Genomic DNA, 9,887 nt, shown 5'->3' on the forward strand with positions numbered 1-9,887 from the left:
ATGATCACCTTACGGAGTTCACCTTTGGGCACAACAATTCGATCCTCGAAGAAGAGAGTGTCCTTGTCATCAAGTCGGAAGCACTTGTACTTGGACTGACTCTTTGCAATACCAATCTTCACCTTTTTCACCATAGCATCAAGAAGTTGGGCTTGGCGAATCTGGTCTTCTAAGGTAGGAGAGACTTGAAGGTTGGCGAGGAAACCTTGAGGAACAACTTGCAGATTAAGTTTGCGGAAAGCTTCACAAAGCTCGGGTTGATAAGGCTTGAGAATCAGACTGTTGCAATATGCTTTTCTGCTCAACGCGTCAGCAATCACATTAGCCTTGCCTGGAGTATACTCGATACTCGGATTGTACTCTTGAATCATTTCGACCCATCGAGTCTGCCTGAGGTTGAGATTAGGCTGAGTGAAGATGTACTTGAGACTCTTGTGATCAGTGAAAATATCCACTTTCCTTCCCAATAGAAGATGTCTCCAAGTCAACAAAGTGTGCACAACTGCCGCCAACTCGAGATCATGAGTGGGGTAGTTCTTCTCATTAGGTTTCAACTGGCGAGAGGTATAAGCAACAACTTTCTTCTCTTGCATCAGTACAGCACCGAGACCTTGGAGAGAGGCATCACAAAAGACCTCGTACGGCTTGGTTTCATCAGGCGGAGTCAGAACTGGAGCAGTGATCAATTTCTCTTTCAAAGTGTTGAAAGCAATATCACACTCCGGAGACCAAACGTACTTGACGTGCTTCTGAAGAAGATTTGAGAGAGGCTTGGCGATCTTAGAAAAGTTTTGAACGAATCTTCTGCAATAGCTTGCGAGACCGAGGAAACTGCGGAGTTGCTTTACGTTCTGAGGAGGTTCCCAATTCACAATTGCAGACACCTTCTCAGGATTCACGGAAATGCCCTTGGCAGAGATGATATGACCAAGATAAAGAACCTCATCGAGCCAAAATTCACACTTGGAGAACTTGGCGTAGAACTGATGTTCTCTGAGCTTGTCAAGTACCAAACGCAAGTGCTTGGCATGATCTTCCTTGTTCTTCGAGAAAACCAGAATGTCGTCGAGATAGACCAAAACGAATTCATTGGTGTAGGGGCTGAAGATGAAGTTCATCATGCGAGAGAACGTCGGAGGAGCGTTTGCGAGGCCAAAAGACATGACGGTGTATTCATATGAACCAAAGCTTGTTCTGAACGCCGTCTTGGGAATATCTTGCTCACGAATACGAATCTGATGATACCCCATACGGAGATCGAGCTTGGAGAATACTTGAGCACCTTTGAGTTGTTCGAACAGCTCATTGATGTTGGGAAGTGGGTATTTGTTCTTGATGGTCTTCTTGTTAACTGGACGGTAATCAACACAAAGTCGACTCGATCCATCCTTCTTCTTCACAAAAAGAACACCACAACCCCACGGAGAAGTACTAGGCCGAATGAGACCCAATCTTTCTTGCTCATCGAGTTGTTTCTTCAGCTCCTTCAACTCTTCGGGGCCGAGCTTGTAGGGACGTTTGCACACAGGTTCCGTACCAGGCTCAAGTTCAATAACGAATTCAACCGGCCGGTTTGGAGGCATTCCTGGGAGCTCTTCTGGAAAGACGTCTTGATATTCGCAAACGACAGGAATTTGAGAGATGGCATCCAATTCACCCTTCTTATTGAGAGAAAACAACCGGATGGTATTATCCCGAGCGGCAAAGACAATGACATCCTCAGACGAATGAGTCAATTGAATCTGCCTGGCAGCACAGTCAAGATGTGCCTTGTGCTTAGAAAGCCAATCCATTCCGAGAATAAGATCAATATCCGAGTTACCGAGAACAATTGGGGAAGAAAGGAACTTGTAGTCACCCAATGTGATAGTAACCTCAGGGACGCAGGTGTTAGCTGTCATCTGCTTGCCCGGTGACACAATTTGCAAGGAACTTTGCAGATACTGATAATCACACTCATACTTTGATGCAAAAGGTTTGGAAATGAAGCAATGCGATGCACCTGTGTCAAAAAGAACTTTTGCAGGAACATCGTTAACAGGAAGGTTACCCATGATGACATCTGAAGAATCCTCAGCCTGAGCTGCATTCACCATATTGACCTTGGCGTGCTTGGGATTGTGCTTGACCACAGCTGTACTTGCCGATCTGACAGGAGGAGGAGGAGGAAGACGCCTCTGGTTGGTACACTTGTTGGCATAGTGACCCTTCTGTTGGCACTTGTTGCACGTGACCTCTGAAAGCGGACGGTGATACGGAGCACTCGATCTTGGCGCTTGAGACGAAGACTTGTTCTGAAAGCCTGGGTTGGGTGGGTGGGAGAAACCACTGCCACCTTTGCTCTTCTGCTGATACGGCTGACGGAACGGAGGAGGAGGAAGCCAATACTTCTGTTGCTTGATCACTTGAGTAGAGGAAGACGGAGTAACCTCTCTGGCACGTTTCCTGGAAGCATCACACCTCATCTGAGCAGCCTCTTGCTTCAGTGCCATGTTGTAGAACTCATCGTATCTCAACGGCTCAAAGAGGACAAGAGCGAGCTGAATTTCCTCACGAAGACCACCCCTGAACTGATAGATCATGCTCTTCTCATCAGGAACATCCTGCTTGGCAAAACGGGCGAGCTTCTGGAACAACTTGTTGTAGTCATAGACAGACAAAGAGCCTTGCTTCAGATTGCGGAATTCCTGACGCTTACTCTCAACCACACTTTGAGGGATGTGATGAGCGCGGAAATCTTGACGGAAATCGCCCCAAGTGATCAGACGTCCACCTCTGGAATCCTTGTACTGCTGGAACCACTCTGCAGCCTGATCTTTGAGCTGGAAAGAAGCGAACTTGACGAAATCTTCAGGCCTGACGTTGCTGCATTCAAAATGCTTGCCCAGATCCACTAGCCAATCGTCAGCATCGGTAGCCTCAACACAACCACTGAACGTCTTTGGGCCATTGCGAGGAACTGGTTCAGAGTAGCAAAGTGGTGCTGATTATGGCCTTGATTCCCTTGACTGCCTTGATTGCGCTCTTGGAGAATTTGCATGATCAACCGTGTGTTTGCATTAGTAGCGGCCATCACAGCTTGCCATGCTTCCGGAGGAGGCGGAGGTGGAGGCGGATCAGGATTCGGAGTCGTGCGCGTTGGAGGAGCCATCCTGAAGAGGTTGACCACCATTAGCACATTGATAGACAACAATATAGAAGCTGAATCCAACGGAATGAAAATTGCAACATATAGTCTTCACATCCGAACAAAATGAACGAATGCATTCCTCTTCAAATGGTCACATATCCATAAATTGAGAAGCCACGAAGAATTAAGGAAGAGAAATAAATCAACAAGGTACGGATCAAGAACGAATAATCGGTAAGAAATCCCAATCTCAAACCAATATCCGTGGAAGAAGAACTAGAGCTACTAGAATTCCCACCTATGAAACTCCCGAACCTTTCCAGTTATGCAATCAGGTGTTGGGGATACAGGGGAAGCACAATATCTCACCCAAACTAGCAAATCCTACATCCAGCTGTATCCATCATTCAACACATAACCAAGAAAACTTCAGAAACCATCTACCTCAACCTTCGAAAAGCATCCGTTATACAAGTTATGGCGATACTCCCGAACTCCCGCCCCAGTACTGGGTGGCGTCGAGGTTATCTCACCAACGAACTACATAAAAGAGATTTTCGATGTCGGCGAACATATCTCAAGTATACCAGAATTGCAACGATAAAATTGTGATGACAACACCTCGGATCTCAACTCCCCGGGACACTGCCACAACCCCTAAAGACAGGAGGCACCAAGAACAATGTTCTCGTCACAAAACCATCTGAACAAAACCAAGATACTCGCGTGATCCTAAAAAAAAATTTAGTGAAATTTGAGAAGAGAAGAGTCAAAACTCTACGTCAGGATGCCTTACCAGAGCGATGAGGAGGCTGGGAAGTAAAAAGAATTCCTAAGCTCTCCGATATATAATTCCTAAGGACTCAAAACATTTTTCTAGACACAACTCGGCTGCTAAAAACGATCAAGCAATGGGGCTCCTAAGGTCGGGGAAGGCTCTGATTACCAACTTGTAACGCCCTCGATGCGGCTATAGCTCCCACGTGTCGAGGCACGACTTAGAGGCATAACCGCATTGAAAGCAATGTCGCAAGTCGGGCAATCATTACAACATCCCATGTAATATATAATAAAAGGGGGAGATAACATAGTTGGCTTACACTCGCCACGTCACATCAGAGTACATAAATAACATCCATCAAACAAACACTCATGGCCCGACTACGGCGCCAAAATAGAAAAAAAACCCAACATGCGACAAGGTCCTGAATCGATAACCCCAACTAGGCACCACTACTGATCATCCGGAAAAGACACGTAGTATCGCTGAGAGTCCTCGTCGAACTCCCACTGGAGCTCGTAATCGTCAACTGGAGCAGAAACACCTGGACCTGCATCTGGAGTTGTAGTATCTGTGAGCCACAGGGACTCAGCAATCTCACACCCACGCGATCAAGACTATTTAAGCTCATACGAATGGATAAGGCAAATATATGTGGAACTGCAGCAAGCGACTAGCATATGTGGTGGCTAACTTATACGCAAAAGAGAGCGAGAAGAGAAGGCGAAGCACGAGCGAGAAGCTAAAGGAACATCCTGCGCAAGCATAACTCCAACACCGTGTCCACTTCCCGGACTCCGCCGAGAAGGGGCCATCACGGTAACACACACGGTTGTTTCATTTTAATTAAGTTTAATTAAAGTTATCTACAACCGGACATTAACAAATTCCCATCTGCCCATAACCGCGGGCACGGCTTTCGAAAGATCAATCCCTGCAGGGGGTCCCAACTTAGCCCATAACAAGCTCTCACGGTCAATGAAGGAATAGACCTCCACCCAAGACACACCGATCAGACTCGGTATCTCGGTACAACAAGATGATTCGACAGGTTAAAACAAGACCAGCAACACCGCCCGAATGTGCCGACAAATCCCGATAGGAGCTGCACATATCTCTTTCTCAGGGCACACTCAGATGAGCGCTCCATACAACTAAAACCAAACCTCGAGTTTCCCCGAGGGGGCGCTGCACAGGACTCTAGTTTCGACCAACGCTCAGAGGAGCACTGGCCCGGGGGGGGGGGGTTAAAATAAGATGACCTTCGGGCTCCGGAAACCCAAGGGAAAAGAGGCTAGGTGGAAAATGGTAAAACCAATGTTGGGCATTGCTGGAAAAGCTTTAATCAAGGCGAACTATCAAGGGGTTCCCATTATAACCCAACCGCGTAAGGGACGCAACAATCCGGGAACATAACACCGATATGACGGAAACTAGGGCGGCAAGAGTGGAACAAAACACTAGGCGAGAGGCCGAGCCTTCCACCCTTTACCAAGTATATAGATGCATTAAGATAACATAGCATTATAATGATATCCCAACAAGTAAATAAATGTTCCAACAAGGAACGGCTCCAATCTTCACCTGCAACTAACAACGCTATAAGAAGGGCTGAGCAAAGTGGTAACATAGCCAATCAACGGTTTGCTAGGACAATGGTGGGTTAGAGGATCAACATGGCAATTGGGAGGCTGACAAGCAAAAGGTAGGCATCGTAGCAGTGGCAAAGCAAAAGAGCGAGCAAACTAGCATAGCAAAGATAGTAGTGATTTCGAGGGTATGATCATCTTGCCTGCACAGTTGTCAGAGTTGACTGGATCCTCACAAGCAAACTCAACGAGCTCCTCAGTAGCGAACTCATCTCCCGGCTCTACCCAACAAGACAAACAAGCAACAAGGATACAATCAACCACGGGCAAGACCAAGCAATATGATGAAATGACGATATGCTATGCGGAATGCGATGCAGGATGCAAAATGCAAGATATGACAGGAAATGCATGAGCCTGGCATCAACTTGGAAACCAAGTGTGCCACTGGATAGAGGGGATGAAATCGCTTGAAAACGATATAAAGATCATAGGAATCGGAGCTACGGTTTGGAAATGGCAAGCGTTTTAAGATACGACACCGGTCTGCGATTTACAGCAAGTAGGCATCTAAATGCAACGAAATGAACATGCTACAGCCACCAAACATAAAAACAAAATACATGGCAGTGATGTACACAAGATGGTTGACAAAACACTAGCACTGAGCCATAGGCAAATTCATCCATTAAGAGGTTCAAACAAGCATGGCTAAAACGCAAATGCAAAACAGATCTCAGACTTAGTGAAATTAACACTAGTCTGAAATTTCAGATCACGATGCTCTCTTCGGAGCAGCAAAACAACATGACAGAAAACCTGAACATGACAAGTAAGAACACGGCATGGAGCTACTCAACAAGCTTAATAAAACACCCAAAGTGACCTGGGGCCAAAAGGGTTCACAAAATACTCTACCGAGCTCACGAACATAGCTCGAACACAATCAGTTTTCAGACTTAGTGAAAACTGAGACACGCTGAAATATAACTCACGAAGGCATGTAAACGAGCTCGATGCACTCACTACGGTGTAAGTCATGGCAAGGAAAGCATATAACCAGCAAGAAGGCACAAAGTGCTAGCTACACATGGCAAGAACGAAGGCATAGCATGCATGGAACACTAACGGTAGCATCGGCAAAATCGCAAACAAGTTGACGATCTGCCCAGATTAACAACGAAGCAAAAGTTGAGCTCGATTGAGTCAACCTAGAGCACTCCACATATGCAAACAAAGACATGGATGGATAGAGCATAACATAAGTATCAAAACTCCCTTACTGATCATCCTCAAAAGAGGCACGGATCACTAGGAAACAAGCTGGACATATAGCATCATGAACTAAAATATCCCAGACTTTGTGAAAATCACTAAGTCCCTGAAATCTGCATTCTCAGGTACCTCTCTTCGCAAGCTTGCACAGAACAACTCACACATCCTAAAAATGCATGGGTGACACCTCTGGAAAGAAGACAAAATGCTTAACAATTCATCCCAAAGGGGCACAGGCATATCATGCACGAATTAAATATAGCAAAAATGACAAAAGTGCATGATGAACTAACGGATCTGCAATCTAACTCATGAAGCCTCCTTCTAACAGCATTTTGGGTATCAAGATGAACTCAAATGCAAATGATGCAATGGAATGGAATGATGTACATGTCGAGGCGAATGTTTTGATATATCATATGCCCAAAATGGAGCTACGGATGAGGAGATACGGGTCCTCGAACAGGAGCATATGGAGTAAAAATCTGGGGACTTAGAAAAATCGGAGGGGGTTAGGGTTTACTGTTCACGCGACCGGATCCAGATCGGGATCGCGGCGCGGAAGCCGAGGCGGCGCCGGCGGCGGAGCTCGAGCTCGCCGGAGCTGCGGGGTGCGCCGGCGGGGAGGCAGCGGAGGGGCGCGGAAGCCGAGGGCGGGGAGCGGCCGGGCGGCGGGCGGCGAGGTGCCGGGCGGCGGGCGGCGAGGTGCCCGCGGCGGCGGCGACCTCCGGCTGGGGCGGCGGCGGCGGATCGGGCCGCGGGGGCCCCGCACGGGCCTCGCGGGCCCGCGGGCGGCGGCGAACTGGGGACCGGGCGGCGGCCACTAGGAGGCCGACACGTGGCGGCGGACGGGGAGGCCGGACATGTCCGTCGACGGCGGTTGTGTCCGACGGCGGCGGGAGGAGTTGGAACTAGGGTTAGGGGGGAGAAGAACCGTGGATTTCGGAGGGGGGTGTATATATAGGCATAAGTGGAGCTAGGAGAGTCCAAATGAGGTGCGGTTTTCGCCCACACGATCGTGATCGAACGCTCTAGGACATGGAGCAGAGTTTGGTGGGTTTTGGGCCAAATTTGGGGGGTGTTGGGCTGCGACACGCACGAGGCCTTTTCGGTCCCTCGGTTAACCGTTGGAGTATCAAACGAAGTCCAAATGACCCGAAACTTGACAAGCGGTCTACCGGTAGTAAACCAAGGCCGCTTGGCAAGTCTCGGTCCAATCCGGAAATGTTTAAACCCCACACACGAAAGAAGACTAGAAATGACCACCGGAGGAGAACGAAGCGCCGGAATGCAAAACGGTCAACGGGGAAAATGCTCGAATGCATGAGATGAACATGTATGCAAATGCAATGCACGTGATGACATGATAAGAGATGCACGAAAAAGAAAAACAACACACGGAGACAAAGACCCAACCCAAGAAATAAATATAACTTAGCGCCGGAGACGGCAAGAGTTGGATACAAATATGGAAAGTATATCTGGGGCGTTACACTGATGATGAACAGTACAAAGGAATAACAGCCTTGCGAGGGGTGTTCTTGTGGTGGTGTGGAGTTCTACTTGTCCAGGATTCGATCCCCTCCTACTATGGTGGCTATCTATATTTATAGAGGCCCTGGTCCTCTTCCCAAATATTGAGCGGGAAGGTAGCCAACAACGGCCATTTTGGAAGGGGACAGCTAGTACAGGCTATCCTGACTAAAGGTGGTCTTCGACTGCCAAAGGCACTGGCGATGACGCCGTCTTGGGCTCCATGGTGACCTCCATCTTGCCGCTCTGCTGGTCTTGGTCTCGTTGCACCAATATGGAAACATTTGCCTGATGCCTCGGTACTCCATGCGTGCACTTGCCCCTCTTTGCACCAAAGAGGAAACGAGGACACTGCGCAGGCTGGCGCCCGCCTAGCGCCCGCCTGGTCTTGATCGTCATGGCTTGCGTCATGAGCACCTCGCAAGGTACCCCTTGCCTTGATCTCCTCGCCTCCTCGCGAGCCTGCCTGGTGAGGTCATCCCTGAGGAAGCCTTGTGTCGTCCGCCCCGCGAGGCTTGGCCCCTCACGAGGGTCTTGAACTTGGGTTGATGAAGACGGGCCGTACTGGGCCACCGCTGAGCCACGCCGCAGGCCGCAGGCAGGCAAATGTGGGGACCCCCGTTCCCAGAACGCCGACAGACCCGAAGATCTGTGGTAAACTACTCACAACTCATCGGAAGGGCCTTGGAGATGATGTAGAGGCCCTATGTGGTCGATTCCTCCTCCAACGGAGCGCCGGCAAAGGCTCCAAGATGGGATCTCGCGGATACAGAAGGTTACAGTGGTAGAATTAGGTTTTCGTGGTGCTCCTCGATGGTTTCAGGGTACGTGGGTATATATAGGAGGAAGAAGTAGGTCGGTGGACGCTCGGGGGGCCCACGAGGGTGGCGGGCGCGTCCACCTGTAGGGGGCGCGCCGGGTACCCTCCTAGCCGCCTCCTTCGTTGCTTGACGTCCACTCCAAGTCTCCTGTATCACGTTTGTTCCAAAAAGATCGCTCCCGAAGGTTTCATTCCGTTTGGACTCCGTTTGATATTCCTTTTCTTCAAAACACTAAAATAGGCAAAAAAACAGCAATTCGGGCTGGGCCTCCAGTTAGTAGGTTAGTCCCAAAAATGATATAAAAGTGTAAAGTAAAGCCCATAAACATCCAAAATGGGTAATATAATAGCATGGAACAATCAAAAATTAAAGATACGTTGGAGATGTTTCAAGCATCCCCAAGCTTAATTCTTGCTCATCCTCGAGTAGGTAAATGATAAAAACAGAATTTTTGATGTGGAATGCTACCTAGCATTATTCTCAATGTAATTTTCTTTATTGTGGCATGAATGTTCAGATCCAAATGATTCAAAATAAAAGTTCATATTGACATAAGAAATAGTAATACTTCAAGCATACTAATAAAGCAATCATGTCTTCTCAAAATAACATGGCTCAAGAAAGTTATCCCTACAAAATCGTATAGTCTGGATGTTGCTCTATCTTCATCACACAAAGTATTTAATCATGCACAACCCGATGACAAGCCAAGCAATTGTTTCATACTTTTGTAATCTCAAACTTTTTCAACTTTCACG

The sequence above is a fragment of the Triticum aestivum genome, chromosome 5B (genome assembly GCF_018294505.1).
Source record: "Triticum aestivum cultivar Chinese Spring chromosome 5B, IWGSC CS RefSeq v2.1, whole genome shotgun sequence".
Classification (NCBI taxonomy): Eukaryota; Viridiplantae; Streptophyta; class Magnoliopsida; order Poales; family Poaceae; genus Triticum; species Triticum aestivum.